The sequence below is a fragment of the Pan troglodytes genome, chromosome 4 (assembly GCF_028858775.2).
Source record: "Pan troglodytes isolate AG18354 chromosome 4, NHGRI_mPanTro3-v2.0_pri, whole genome shotgun sequence".
NCBI classification, from domain to species: domain Eukaryota; kingdom Metazoa; phylum Chordata; class Mammalia; order Primates; family Hominidae; genus Pan; species Pan troglodytes.
Window position 1 is genome coordinate 48,069,885 of NC_072402.2, and position 16,390 is coordinate 48,086,274.

Here is a 16,390-nt window from a genome sequence, read left to right on the forward strand (position 1 = left end):
ATACTGTTAACTATGATGTATGAGTCATTTATTTTTATATTTATATGCAACACTGAACACTTGTTCAGATGCCACAAATGACAAAGGCAAAATAAAATGATGGAATGGGATAAAGATAGATACATCTCAGGAGGAATAAACTGTACTTGTACCCTTTAAATTTATACAAATAAAAAAGAAAGAAAGAAAAGAAAAGACATTTGGATAAAATAAAACTGACCCACTGACAGTGGGAGCCTTCCTTGAAGGAGGTCACTAACTCCACCCTCCTTAGAATGTTCATTTTGAGGGGAAGCGCTCCCAGGAAATTGAAGCCCAGTCTTCCTCTAGACTTCAGCTCTCCATTCCCCAGCCTCTCAAACTCCACAGGCTTGCAGGTAACCTCAAAGATTAATCAATAGAAGGAAGCAGGGGATCTGCATAATCTGTCTGCATGAGCCCAGCAAGTCCTAGGAAGTACAAGGCAGAATTGCTTGGTTCCTTGGGAAAGCTCAGCAGTCTTGGGACAGCTGGAACTATGCTTGGTCTGTAGAATCGAGCAACCCGCTGTGATCTTATCCAATTCCACTCCATAGGCTCCAAGTGCACATACCTGCTTCTGAATTGGCTGCTGCAGTTGTGAATTATTACGGTCTCTACAATCGAGATATATAACATCATCGAGTAGAGAAAGAGACTGTGTGGGTGTGTGGATGGGGCAGCTCGGGCTGTCTTTTCCTCTCAGAGTAGCAATCTTAGCAAATGCATTGGGCTTTTTATGTCATACTCTTCAAGAATTATCAAGTATATTGCTAATGCTTTTTTGGAAGACAGTATCAAAGCCCTTAAAATAAAAACAAAAATTTATAAATTTGACCTAGCAAATGCTTTTCTAGAAAATTATGCTAAGGAAGTAATTAGTGCACAATATTTATATACAAGGGTATTCATCAAAGTGATGGTATTATTGATCCATTAAATACTATAATGCAGTCATATTTATTAACTTAGAAGGAAGTCTAAATTCCGTTAAATGAAAACTTTAGGCTATAAACAGGATCTATGATATAATCCCAACAGATTTAAACATATACATAGCAAAGACTCTAGAAGGTTCCACACCAAAATATTAGCAATATTTATCTCTGGCAGAGGCATTATGGGTAAATATTACTCTCTTCTTTACATTTCCATGTGTTGACTAAACAAAGCATAAAATAAGGCAAGTAAAAAGAAATCCATCCCTACCTTCTAGAACACAAGATTTTTATTAAAATGATAATTCAAACAGCCTAATATCCCATTTTCTGTGTAACACCCTATTTGCGCCTGTATTGGGATGCATTATGGTCCTGTGTTTAAGTTTAAGCCAAGCAGTGGGAATACAGATATTACATACTTTATTCTCCAATTTACTGGCTCTGGCAAGTCAGGAAATCATTCTGACTACAAGTTGAATAAAATCAGCCCAAATAGAACTAGCATCTTGTCTCCATGCTGTCCGAATATGCCCATAATCTTCCGACTGCAATCTGGAAACCTCATGGATGAACAGTTCTGTTCATCAAAGATTATCATTCAGGGATTAAAAATACATGGCATGGCTACCACCACTACCTCCTCTCACAACCATGGCAGACATCATTAATCACACTTTGTCCTATGAACCCAGATGTGGCCTCAAAATCCTTTCTAACACAGCTGTGCTGCAGGCAGCTCCTATCAATCATTTATTATTTCAAGTCAGGTTGAAATCTATTAGCCATATCTGCTCTGATTACTCTGGCTGGAACACTATTATTCCTGTGGCTGGTTCCCAGGACTATAGAGTTGAAGAGTATGACCACTTTCTTTCTTTAATGATCTCTCTTCCCCTTAAAATGTATCGAACATATAAAGGGGTTGCTGACATAAGGCTTACTCTCAGGAGCCCAGCAGCATGTTTTTAAAAACCCCCTACCTTCAGTCCTGAACTAAATAAAAGAACCATCTCTTTTCAAGATCTTCAAAAATTAAGTGATAGAAATTTGAACTCTCTCCTCCTTATGTTAACTGTGTTTATATAACACACAAAATAATAGAATATTAAGAGCAGTTACAAATATTAACAGAAAGTAGAACTCTAAAAGGGCTACAGAAAACTAAAATGGAAAAGGTCATCATACATGGAACCAAAGCAGTAAATGAACAATTTTTGTATTCTACATCCAGAAAAGTCATACTTCTTCCAAAAGTTTGTCTGAGGAAGGTACTGTAAAATCTCAGAGAACTTCCACATGTAGGACAGGCAGGATCTAGCCTTATAGAAATGACCACCTGGAAACCTGGATCAATATGACAGATTAATAATATTTTCTAACACTCTTTTTTTTTCACTTTTTTCTTTTTTTTTTTGAGACAGGGTCTCGCTCTGTCACCAAGGCTGGAGTGCAATGGCACAATCACAGATTACTGCAGCCTTGACCTCCTGGGCTCAGGTGAGCTTCCTGCTTCAGCCTCCCATATAGCTGAGACTACAGGTGTGTGCCACCATAACCAGCTAATTTTTAAATATTTTTTGTAGAAACAGGGTCTCACTATGTTGCCCAATCTGGTCTTGAACTCGAGGGCTCAAGCAATCCTTCTGCCTTGGCCTCCCAAAGTGGTGAGATTATAGGTGTGAGCCACTGTGCCCGGCCCTAGCTCCCATTTTCTAACAACCTCAGCCTACACAAAACTCATACAAAACTCTATGCAAAACTCAGCCTCCAATCCTCCATTGAACTGAATGGATGAGCTGTTACTATAGCTCTTGATTCTGTATTTTAATCAGAAGCACTAGAGAAATTTCTATATTGTGACTGCAAAATCTCCCGCGGGGTTATGCATGAAATCTGCCCAATCATCTGTCATGTAAAACACAAAAACAGTGTAACTCTACCCCTTTGAGGGAATTACTTTATTCAAATGACCTCATTCACTGGGGCGAGGGAAGAGAGTGAAGAAGTCTCACCACCTTATATCTGCACAGTTTGCCTCTATGATTTCCAGCCAAAGGGAATTCTTCTTATTTCTAAAGGGAAACTCTTGCCATAATAGCAATAGGACAAGAACTTGATGAAAAACTGATTTTTATTGTATGTAAAGAATCTCAAAGATGATAAAGAAAAGAAAAAAAATCATTTCTAATTCATATGGTGACCTTATTAAACAATTAAGTTTCTCTTCATGTAATCAAGTTGTATTTAACCAGATGGATGAAAGAATTTATTTGATTGAACTTTTTTGTAGCCAGCAAGGACATGTTAGTCTTACAAATATCAAGGATATGGTATCTCCATTTTTTTTTTTTTTTTTTTTGAGACGGAGTTTCACTCTTTTTGCCCAGGCTGGAATGCAATGGTGCAATCTCGGCTAACTACAACCTCCACCTCCCAGGTTCAAGTGATTCTCATGACTCAGCCTCCCGAGTAGCTGGGATTACAGGTGTGTACCACCACACCCAGCTAATTTTTGTATTTTTAGTAGAGATGGGGATTCACCATGTTGGCCAGGCTGGTGTCGAACTCCTGACCTCAGGTGATCCACCCACCTCGCCCTCCCAAAGTGCTGGGATTACAGGTGTGAACCACCACGCCCGGCCAGTATCTCCATTTTAACTGCAGTTTCCCAGCTCAACAAAGATCAAATGATCCATGTGGCCTTGTCTTTGCTAAAATATTGCTCTGTCTGCACAATGTAAACACATACTCAAAATACCCAAGACACTGACACTCTTCTTTTAGGTTGTGGATGTCATCTATGCCTAGTAGCACCTTAAGAAAGCTTTGTAGCAAATATCTACAGAATTATTTAAAAAAAATTTTTTAATAGTCAAGTGCAGTAGTGAGAAGGGGGGAAATACAGAATTCTTATATAAATTCAAGTTCCTACACAGGCCTTTAAGTGCCACAGTCACATTTCTGGAAAACCAGGATGAGACTGTGGGTAGAACATTATAGACTAGCACTGCCCCCCAAAAATATATATCTAATATGAGCCACATATGCAATTTTAAATGTTCTAGTATCCACATTTTTAAAAGCACAAATAGGTGAAATTAATTTTAATAACAGTTTATTGAACCCAGTATATCTAAAATATCATTTCAACAATTATTACTGAGACTTTACTTTTCTGTTTTTGTCTAAGTATTCCAAATTCAATATGTATTTTGTACTTACATCTCAATTCAACAAGCCACATTTCAAGTGCTCACTGAACCACATGGGTTAGTGGCTACGTCATGGACAGTACAGTCAATGAACATATTTCTTGATGCTTCCCTTAGCGTAACTTTACCTCAATCCTAATTTTCAAATTTTCCTCCTTACCCTCTGATCTCCATAAGCAACTTTTTCAAAATGCCTCTGGGGTTTCATTCTCCACTCCATTCTCTTTTATCCACACACTCTCCCTGGGTCCTAAAGCTTTAAATTCCCTCTATATGCTGATGACTCAAATTTCTATCTCTCGCTCAGAACTCTCCCCTGAGCTCCTGATTACATATTCAACATTTCCTCTTGGATGTCTAATAGATGCCAAAAATGTAGTGTGATCAAAATAGGTATTGTTTAGGACCAACTCCCCAGTATCACCACCATATTTACTCCTCCATCAGGCTTCCCCTTGGCAAAAAAATGGCACCACTACCTACCCAGTTGTTTGCCTAAATACCACTCTTCCCCACATCCCATATCCAATCCCTCAGCCACTTCCACTGTCTCTACCTTCATAATGTATCTCTATTCAAACTCCTTCTCTTCACTTCCATTATTATAACCCAAGTCTAAGACACTATTATCTCCCTCTGCATTATAGCAATCATCTCCTAACTGGCCAACTGCCCATAGTCTACTTGCCATTTAGTAACCAGATTAGTCTTCAAAGCACAAATCATATCATATCTTTTCCCTTGCTTACAATTCTTCCATTGGTAATGGAGGATGTGAAAAGATGATCAACATCATTAGTCGACTATTAAGGAAATGCAAATTCAGTCCACAATGAGATATAGTTGCATACCCACTAGAATGGTTACCATAAATAAGACAGACAACAAAAAATGTTGGTGAGTTGAGAAATGAGAAGCTTCGTACATTCCTGGTGAGAATATAAAATGGTGCAGTCACTTCGGAAAACAGTTTGGCAATGTCTGAAATTCGTATATAGCCCAGCAATTCCACTTATAGGTATGTATTCAAGAGGAATGAAAGAAAACATGTCCACATAAAGACTTGTACACAACTGTTCATAGCAGCATTCATTATTCACAACAGTCAAAAACTGGAAACAACCTACCTGTTCAACAACAGATAAATGGATAAACAAATTGTGGCATATCCATACAATGGAACACTGTTCAGCAATAAAAAACAGCAGACTACTAACATATCCTACCTAACCTCAAAAACATTATGCCTGGTGAAAGAAGCCAGGCACCAGAGTCCACATATTGTATGATTCTATTTATAGAAATGACCAGAAAAGACAAATTTAGAGAGGCAGAATGTAGATTAGCAGTTGCATGGAAAAAGGAATAACTGTCAGTGGGCTGAGGGATCTTATTGGAAGAATAAGAATGTTCTAAAACTGATTTATGTTGATGGTTGCTCTCCTGAATTATAATTAATTAATATATAATTATAATTATAAATTAATTAATTCAATTATAAAAATCATTGAATTGCACACTCAAAACAGTTGAATTTTATGATGTAAAAATATACCTTAGTAAAGATGTTTAAGAAAACAAATAAACAAAACTTCTCATTACACTTAGAATAAAACCCGAACCGAAACTCCTTATCATGGCTCACAAAGTTCTACATGATTGGCTTCTTCCTACCTCTTGGACCCTGTCTCCTACCAGCCTTGTCTTTGTTCACTGCGTTCCAGCTACACTGGTCTGTTTTTGTACCCCTTGTACATGCCAAGTTCATTGCTGTCTCAAGGGGTTTGTTCCTCTGCAAGGGTTGCTCTTTCTCCAATCCTCTTATGCCTTCCTCTCAACATTCAGGTCTCAATCCAGAGAATTTCCCCAACTCCACCCACGCTGAAGCAGCAGCCCCTCTCCCACCGCAGCTCAAGTCATCCCCTGTGACTTGACTTACTTTATCCTCTTCATGGCAATCTCCCATATCTAAAGTTATCTTTATGGCTAATGTCCTTACATGTTTACCACCCATCTGCCTCTGCTAGCCAATAAATTCCCCATTGAGGGACTTACCTCCCTCTTTAAAAGACGTGTTCAGAACAGCAAGTTCTGACACACAGAAAGTCCTCACTAAGTGAGACAGACTGACTAACTTGCTGCATGTTCTTGAATGTTTTATTTAATCCTCTGAGCCTAAAATCATTCTTCTGTAAAAAAATATATAATGATTATGTTTCTTTCTCACCTCATGGGACTGTTTGTGAAGCTTGCATCAGAATTATGTGAAATCTGTCTGTACACAAAGCTAGCTGTTACTACTTTTATGAGAGGATTACTTCGTGATTCCTTTGGACCATCCTTCTGTTTACATATTTCAGGGTCAAAAAACTACTGTCACTGAATGGCTGAGTTGTACACTCTCTGTATGCTGGAATAAGGGAGACAAAGTGAGTACAACCAGCTGTTCTATATGGGTATGCAAGGAAACCAGTGCTCTACTGATGCACAGGACAAACAATACCTTTCCTGTCCCCCAGTTGCATAAATGAAGGAAGACGGCATCTAGTCTCTTATAGGAAACCCAGCTATTCTTCTGGTGACAATGATGAATCTTTAGGGAAGTCCATCTGTTTTTTGCCCTTTGCCCTTGCCATGGAAGGGAGGACAAGGATGCAGTACTAGCCACACTTGCTGTGCATGTAAAACCCAAAATTCCAAGTGGAAGAAACTGGACTTCAAAACCAGTTCATTTCACATAAGCCACTAAATGGATATGAGAGGGTAATAGCTTTTCTCTGCCACTTAACTAAGCTGCTAAATCTGAACTTGTTCCTAAATTTTCCTTCCTTCCTTCCTTCCTCCCTCCCTCCCTCCCTCCCTCCCTTTTCTCCTCCCTCCCTCCCTTTTCTGCTCCCTCCCTCCTGCCCCCCCTTCCCTTCCTTCTTTCCTTCCCTTTCCTCCTTTCCTTCCTCACTCCCTCCCTCCCTCCTTCCTTTCCTCCCTCCCTCCTTCCTCCCTCCTTCCCTTCCTTCTTTCCTTCCCTTTTGTTCCCTTTCCTTCCTTCCTTCCTTCCTTCCTCCCTCCCTCCCTCCCTTTTCTCCTCTCTCCCTCCCTTTTCTCCTCCCGCTCTCCCTCCTGCCCCCTCCCCCTCCTTCCTTCCCTTCCCTTTCCTCCTTTCCTTCCTCACTCCCTCCCTCCCTCCTTCCTTTCCTCCCTCCCTCCTTCCTCTCCTCCTTCCTTCCTTCCTCCCTCCCTCCCTTTTTCTCCTCTCTCCCTCCCTTTTCTCCTCCCGCTCTCCCTCCTGCCCCCTCCCCCTCCTTCCTTCCCTTCCCTTTCCTCCTTTCCTTCCTCCCTCCCTCCTTCCTCTCCTCCTTCCTTCCTCCCTCCTTCCTTCCCTTCCTTCTTTCCTTCCCTTTCGTTCCCTTTCCTTCCTTCCTCCCTCCCTCCCTTTCCCTCCTTCCTTCCTCTTCCTCTTTCTCTCTCTCTCTTTTATTCTTGCTTTTGTTTTTTAAAATGTGTAATTTTCTTAAATGTTCTCTTGGGAATTATTCTGACAGAAATCCAAATATTTCTTTCTCTCAAACTAAAATACTGTTTCCCAACTGGCTCAATATTTTTAAACTTTAACCCCTTCATAAATTCTTTAATGCAACAAGACTTTCTTGCGCTTAAAACTGTCATTTTCTTGTTGCCCTCTAACTTGAATGTTAGTTTTCCCAGGAACCCAATACTTTTTTCAAAATATTTTTCATAAATTTTTGAAGTGATTCCTTAGTGCCTCTTAGTCTTCAGCGTTTCTGATGAGAATTCTGATGCCAAACTGATTCTCCTGTTTAAGTAACCTCTTTTTTCTCCTCTCTCTCTAGAAACTTTCTCTTCATCCTTAGTGTCTGATATTTCATCAAGATGTGTCTATTCCAACCTGCTTAGCATTTTGTGGGAACTGTTAATCTGAAAACGTGTCATTGTTCAGCTCTGGGAATTTTTCTTTCTTTTTGTTATTTAGTTTTTATTTCATAATCATAAACTTAATTCAACTCTGCAATCCAGCTAGTCATGGAAGGGAACAAGGAAAACATGGAACCCAAAGGGAACTGCAGCAAGAGCACAAAGATTCTAGGATACTGCGAGCAAATGGGGTGGAGGGCTGCTCTCCTGAGCTACAGAAGGAATGGTCTGGTGGTTAAGATAAAACACAAGTCAAATTTATTAGAGTTGTCCACAGTCAGAAATGGTGATCTTCTTGCTGGTCTTTCCATTCCTGGACCCAAGCACTCCATGGCCTCCAGAATATTTATGCCTTCTTTCGCCTTGCCAAAGACCACATGCGTGCCATCCAACCACCCAGTCTTGGCAGTGCAGATGAAAAACTGGGAGCCGTTTGTGTTGGGTCCAGCATTTGCCAGGGACAAGATGCCAGGACCTGTATGCTTTAGAATGAAGTTCTCATCATCAAATTTCTCCCCGTAGACGGACTTGCCACCAGTGCCATTATGGCGTGTGAAGCCATCACCCTGACATATAAACCCTGGAATAATTCTGTGAAGGCAAGAACACTTATAACCAAATCCTTTCTCTCCAGTGCTCAGAGCACGAAAGTTTTCTGCTGTCTTTGGAAACTTGTCTGCTAACAGCTTGAAGGAGACGCGGCCCAAGGGCTCGCTGTCCACTGGAATGTGGAAGAACACGGTGGGATTCACCATGGCTGAGAGTACAGGGCTCCCGGCGGCTGTGGCTTCCGCTGGGAATTTTTCTTATATTATTTCTTTGATTTTTTTTTCTTTTTTTGCCCCTGCCATTTTTAGTATTCTCCTATTCTGGAGTTCCTCCTAAAACGTTCTCATTCCCTTACTAATATATTTTTTTCTACATTATTTGGGCTATGGTTTCCTCTGCGAATGTGAACACATCAGCTTTGCTCTTTCAGGGCTTCTTCAAATTTTCTGATATGCTAATGACACAATATTTCCTCTTTTCCAGAGCTGACTCCTGTGTGTGTGTGTGTGTGTTTTAAGTTGTTTCTTGGGATCAGAGTTCTTAGATAACTTTAGCGTACATCATGGGGCTTGTTAAAACACAACTGCCCAGCCTCTCCATAGAGTTTCTGATCCAATATGTGTAAGGTAAGCATTTCTGATCAGTTCCAAGGTGCTGCTGATGCTGCTGGTTCAGAGACCATTCTGAGATAACCACTGATCATCTCTGCCACATCCTCTGTATCTCAGCCTTGTATAGTTTTGTACATGTTAAGTAGATGTTTATTTGCCAATTGGCTCACTTAATGCAGAAGTTTCCCAAAGATCTCAGACAGTCTGATAACTCTAAAATAAGATTTCAGAAAGCAAGCCAGTCATCAGACATTCAGCATCGCTCATTTTGATAAATGGAAACTAGATCATTTTATTATCATTCTGAAATTGTATATAAAAATACACTTTGCAGTTTGTAGAGAAGATAAGTCAGAACTAATTTCTCTTCTCACTGTACCAATTACTGACTATCTGTCTAACCATTACATTTCAGCTAAAATATAAATTTGGGAAAGATGTGGCATAGACTGCTTACTCACTCTCTGCACAAAATTATGTGAGAGGTTTTCTCCTTGGGTCACTTCAGCATTATACAATTTTGTTTTAGTTCCATCTGTGTTGCAGCAAAGCTGAAAATCTAAAAGATCATTTAAAATTACGTGTGATAAAAAGATCCTTATTAATTCAAATATTTGCAATGGGAAACAGCCAATTAATGTGATTTAGTATTTAAGAAATAAGCCAAAAATTGTGCTTTCCTATGTGTGATGCAGAATCTAATTTTTGGCACAATATAGATGCTTTGAAATGTCTTAAATCATGATGGAAAATTTTAGGAAAGTAAATGCTAAGTGTGACCCTGCTAGGGACTTGCTAGCTATACCTGGGAAAGTCACTTGCTTTCTATTTCCGTTTCTATATTTCTGATATAGGAACAGTACTTTTTCTTGTGCGTAACGTGTTTACTCAGGATGTATTTAATTTTTAAGCAACATACTTCCCCCAAGCTCTTGACTGAAGGATGCTAGATTCCTCACCAGAACATGTTGTCCCCTTTCATCAAGGGTGCAGCTTCTGAAGGTGTAGGAACCCATGGAGGTAAAGGGAAGGTGTCACCAGTCCAGCTAGCTCACTTTACATCCAATTCCTGAGCCAGTAATGATCACCAGTATCAGAGATAGTCAAGAAATGTCTCTTTGAAAAGATTTAAAATATAATATTCAATGCTGGCCTGAGCCCAATGTTAATAGGAATGAAAACTGATACATCACTTCTGGAAAGCAGTTTGGCAGGAATCATCAAGCTCCATAGAAATTCACTTCCTTTAATTTAGTAATCTCCTTTCTAGGAATCCATTCCCAGGAAATGTCAGAGATACTGACAAATATTTGTATGCACAGAGAGTTGCTGCAGCACTGTCTGTGATAGAGAAAAACAGAAAACATCCTGAGTTAACAATAATAGAAGGAAAGTTAAATAAATAATGGTTCATCAGAATTTCTTCTAAATTAGTTTGGAAGAATATCCCACGATATAGCAAACTGCTCTTACCATAATGTTCAGTATGTTGGGAAACCAATAAAACCATACGATCCTATATTGGAATGTGCTGTGTCAACTTGGTTAAGGTGGAAACTATAGGTCCCAGAGTTCTGTTCCCTATATGGGCTAAAGCTGGCTCAAGAGGAGCTTGTGTGAAATTTAGAGGTGACAAAGTGGCCATTGCTTTCTGCAGGTATTAACAGTCAGATGCAGTAAGGACAGACAAAGGAGTGTCTAGTGGGGTCCAGTTCTCCACTCTGTGTCCAGGTCCTCTTGTTTCTAGCCCGCTGACCAACCAACAGTGGTCCCAGGCCCAGCACCAGCTGCCTGCAGATCCCTAGAGCACATAACTACAGAGGCAGCAGCTTTCAACAGACTTCTCCAGAGATGCTCCCTTGGTGGTCTCCCTTTGTGTCTGGATATGTGCATTTGTTTCCTAGGCCTCTTACAACAAATTACCACAAACTTAGTGGCTTAAAACAATGCAAACTTATTTTCTTACAGTTCTGGAGTCCAGATGTCTGAAATCAGTTTCTCTGGGCTAACGGCAAGGTGTCAGCAGGGTTGGTATCTTCTGGAGGCTCTAGGGGAGAATTCATTCCCTTGCTTTTTCTAAGTTGTGGAGGCCACCTGCATGTGTTGGCTCAGGTCCCCACCCTCACGTGGCTCCAGTTGTCATCACATTTCCTACTAGTGTAGTCACATCCTTCTGCCTCCCTCTTATAAGGACGCTTGTTGTCACATTGGACCCACCTGGATAATCCAGGAGGAAACGCTTGGCTTCTCAGATGACTGAAAATGACTGCTCTCTTCCTCCAATTTTCTCGTCTTGGGCCTTCATTTCTCTCCTCCCACAATTGTAAGGCCGAATTCCTATAAGTCCTATAACATAGTAACTCTGCTCCCCCGACTTCATTTTGAACTTTAATTGATAAAAATTCCAATGAGGTATAATAAAATGTACTCTTACACATATTTTTTAAAAACCTGAAAGGATTATATCAATATGTTAACAGCACAAATCTCTGGGTGGTAGGAATATAACTGAAGAGGGGAAGGGGTGGAAGATACAGGAGAGACAGAGGAACCTGAAAGAGCAAGATCCAGAGCATCTGAGATAAAAATGATATATCCCAGAGGAGAGACAATGCAATAGAAGGAAGCAGGAAAGGACAGGTATGGAAGCCGGTGCATTTGCAGGTGTGTGGTAGGAAGTTAAGGGATTTCCTGTTGTGGCTTCTACTTTCACTGTAGGTTGAAAGGTAAGTTCACATGTTAAGATGCAGGAGGAAAGGCTGGGCCTGACATTTGAGGAGAAAGAAGAGCATTTGGTAATGTAGGAGAGAGGTTGCTGACAGGAGGAGGGCCATGATCCTTTGCATGATGTTGAAAGCTAGTCTGAGCAGCACCATTGGCCTAGGCCTGTGACTTTCTCTCAGCACATTTAGTAGCCTGGGTGCAGGAAAGAGAAGGCAGAGTGTAGAGCCATCCAGATTTGGGGTTTTCCAGCCAGGAAAGAAGGGAAGGCCATGGGGCAAGGGAGTTTAGGTCTCCAGTGTAACGTATCTCCCAGCTTCTCCAGGATTTAGATGAGGAAATAGAAGCCCAGGGAGTTGAAGTGACTTCCCCAAAGCCACAGGACTGGTGGAGGGCATCACTGGAACTAAACCCAGGTCTCCTGTCCAAAAAGCAGGGCTGCTCTCCTACAGCAGACTGTGGGGTTGCTCAAAGAGTGGTCTCCTTACCAAGTCAGAATCACCTGGAGCAGGGGAGGGTACCTTCTGTTAAAATGCAGATTCCTAGGCCCTGGCCCAGCTTTCCTGATTCAGAGACACAGGACGAGTGGCCCAGGAGTTTAATAAGCATCTCCAGTGATTCTGAAGCACACTAGGGTTTAAGAGCTGGAATAGGGCAGAGTGTCTGTCTTATGGATGAAATACAACAGCACAATTATGGTGGGGAGCGCCGACGAGGAAGGGGATATACATAGTTCAACGTGGAAAGGCAAAATATGTAAAATTCTCAAGAAAAGGGGAGGGGAAGGCAGCTTAGGGCACAATGAAGGTCAATAGATACCAAATGGGGGGTAGGTCTGCAAGGATGGAGGGAGTTTATGTCAAGAAATGGACTGGAGCTAAAGGAGAACCAAAGACAACTCCTACCGTTTTGCCACGGCATTTTGTTTCTTCTCTTGGTGAAGATTCAGAGTGTTCAGAATCCAAGCAATATTCATGCTTCTAAGGAAATGTGCTTCTAAGGAAGTGTTAATGAAATTCAATATCCTCTCAGTTTTCCTGCTAACTAAATATCAAAAGCAAAAGGAACTACCACAGACTCAACGGGCTCTAACTCCAGACCTAGAGTTAGGATAGGCAGTGCTCCTTGACTCCAGTATTGCCAGTAATGAAACGTTATGTGCCCTCAGCTGGCAGGGAGACTGTAACTGATTCAAAAATAACAAGGTCCAAAACCCACGCCAATTGGTAGAAAGAACAGATGTACCTCCCTGAGGAAGTAAGCCTCCTGAGATTTGCATTTTAAGGTGTCTAACTAGAAGGTGATTTCATGCAGTAGAGATTTGAAAGGAAAAGCTATCTTGGTCTCTACAGCAAATTTACCTAAAATATGTATAATTAGACTCATATATCTAAAACTCATTTCTACCTACAAAACATCCTGGACCCACAGGCTGTGGCCAAGGTGGAATAGGATTCTCCCCTCTTTCTCATCCCCTCATTGGCCAGTCACTAAATCCAGTCCAAGTAACTGTCTAGTCCATCATCTCTTTCAGTTCTCCACGATCTTTGCCTAAGTTCACACTGCCATCTTCTCTTCCCTGGTTTATTACATCAGCGTCCCCTTGGTCTTCCTGCCTCCAGTCTTTTTCTTCCAATTCACTCTCCAAAAATCTAATCTTGTCTCAGTCCTGTTCAAAGGCCTTTATTATCCCCTCTTCTTCCATTGGCTTCAGGATAAAGCCTGGACTCCTTGTTGAACATATAAGGTTCTCCACTGTCATACCCCTGCTTACTCTTCCACCCCCTTCCATCCTACTTCTAGGCTTCCCTCTTCAATGCAGGTTGGGAAGCACTAGCCCAGCTTTCCCAACCCATTGCTTCTTGTCTCCCAGCCTTTTTTTTTTTTTTTTTTGCGATGGAGTCTTGCTCTGTCACCCAGGCTAGAGTGCAATGGCACCATCTCAGCTCACTGCAACCTCCGCCTCCCAGGTTCAAGTAATTCTCCTGCCTCTGCCTCCTGAGTAGCTGGAATTAAAGGCATGCACCACCACGCCAGCTAATTTTTGTATTTTTAGTAGAGACGGGGTTTCACGATGTTGGCCAAGCTGGTCTCAAACTCCTGACCTCAGGTGATGCACCCACCTTGGCTTCCCAAAGTGCTGGGATTACAGGCATGAGCCACCACGCCCTACCTCTCCCAGCCTTTGTATGTGCTGTTTCCCTTTACAGAACACACCCTCTCCCCTTCTTGGCTTTCTCTGGCTTACTGACACTTGTTCTGTAGGTCTCAGCTTTGGTAAGATCTTCGTAGGAAAACTTCCCTGACTGCCTCCTGATAGATCTCACATTTTAAAGGTTAATGAAATTGAATAATAACAAAATGCTACCTTAACAAACATAGTACAAAACTTATTCATTATTTTATAAATATATTTACATATATATGTATATATTTTAATATAGAACTACAAAATATCTTAGAGAAAGTTCCCAGATTATTTTGGAGTAATCAACTTTCAAAAAATTGTATGCTACTTAACAAAACTTTAAATGTTTTGAACTTTTCTGGATTAAGTAACCTTTCTCTGTGATCCCATGGCACCCACCCCCTGCCTGCATACCTCTATCATAGCACTAGTCACATGGTTCCATAATTGTCTGACTCCCTCACCAGACTATAAGCTTCTTGGGGCTAGGAACACTGCCTTTTGTTGCATCTCCAGTGCCTAGAACGGTGTTGATTATAACCTACATGATGTTGAGCAAGAAGTGATTAAAGGGCAACATCCCCATCTACCCATTTCTACCTGGGTGAGTGTTGAATGCTCTTGCACGACAATTGTCATGGACTCCCCATTTCTGAGCAATGACAAAGGGCTTTCTTTACACTTAGGCCTCCAAACAGGAAATGACTCTTCTGCTTCAAAGGTTTTTAGAACACCCCACCCAAAGCTATAGAGCTGAGAAAGAAAATCCCACAGAGGGAACATTTGGAGTGCTCCCATAAACAAGACCTACAGCAGACCTTCCCAAGGTTAAAAAAACAAAGTCTAACTCTCTGAAGTTAGTTACAAGGGACCTGCAACAAGGAAAGTATCTCTAAAAGCATCAAAGGAGGCAACTACATGGATACACTACTATGTTGGAAGAAAGTAACCCAGCCTGCACCAAACTTTTCTCATTGTTACAACAGTTAAAGAAGAATTACCGATTTCTTAGGTGAGGAGAAATTAGAGGCTTGTATTGACTCACTGTGGAGCTTTTATTGTTTCTGTACTACAGAATGAATTAGTAAATATAGTTTTCATTTGTAGATTTGGTTATTCACAACAAAGCTTTGTGTTAAAAAACAAACAAACTAGTTATCATTATAATAGACACCTAGACCCAGAGCTTCCCACCAGATAATCAGAATCAAAACTCAAGTCTTCAGAATAGTCAAAACCAGATAAGTAAGTCCTCTATCCCCAACTGCCACCGTGTGCATACTTCTCATCCCACAATCCCTTATCAGGCTGTGTCTTATTAGAGTTCATTTCAAGCTCACTGTACAAGATGCACACATAATTAATGCTCAAGACTTGTTGAAAGAATGAGTGAATGAATAAATGATTGAAATTCGCATGCTACCTGCCAACATTTCAGGTTCTACATCTTAACATTTTATACCTTGTACTACTTTCTCCATCATAAGCATAAATCTTATAAATGGATTTTATGTATTTCTACTCTGTTATATTAACAGCTAGATGTAGCTCTGATGCCAAAGACTGTATCTTCTTCTACCATTAATCTTTCTCCAGCTTGTGAGCTGGAACATAATGATGGGAGTTGTCATAATGACCCCAAACAATAATTGTAATAAGAAAATGGAGAAGAAAATTGAAAAAGAAAATGTCTCTCCCACAGCACCACAGATAAATGACCCTGTTCTCTCCTGATTCCAAATCCACATGGTTGTATTTGTTCTTGTCAAGATCATTGGGTACGAAAAGACCATTTGACATTAGTGAGAATAATATTTTTAATAAGAGTAATATATTGATGTTAAAAGAACATATCTCTTCTTTCTGTAGGTTCCTGTCTAGTCTGCAAAACATTAAGGGTTAAAAATACATTCAAAGTACTTAATATAAAGTGGATATGAATGAGACATGAAAGCAAGTAACCTGTCTCAACCAATTTTCTTAAACCGAGATAAACAATTACTTCTAATAAAGCAATCAAGGGCTTGAAAGAGAACAGGTTTCATGCTAACTTAGTTAAATACTAATTTGGAGATTTAAAACACTCTTTCCATTGCTCTTTTCTCCTCTTAAAAGGAGAAAAAGATGTTTTCAAAGTCATTCCCACTCACAATGATAAGTTACATCTTCCTGTCATTCTGAAGCATTTAATGTACAATAAGAATTACTAGATAATATAAA

At 40.5% G+C, this 16,390-nt stretch overlaps 1 pseudogene; it reads right to left on the reverse strand.

Annotated features, from left to right (window-relative positions):
• Positions 1 to 8,198: 8,198 nt before the first annotated feature.
• LOC100613810 (peptidyl-prolyl cis-trans isomerase A-like) lies at positions 8,199 to 8,868 on the reverse strand (annotated as a pseudogene).
• Positions 8,869 to 16,390: the final 7,522 nt, after the last annotated feature.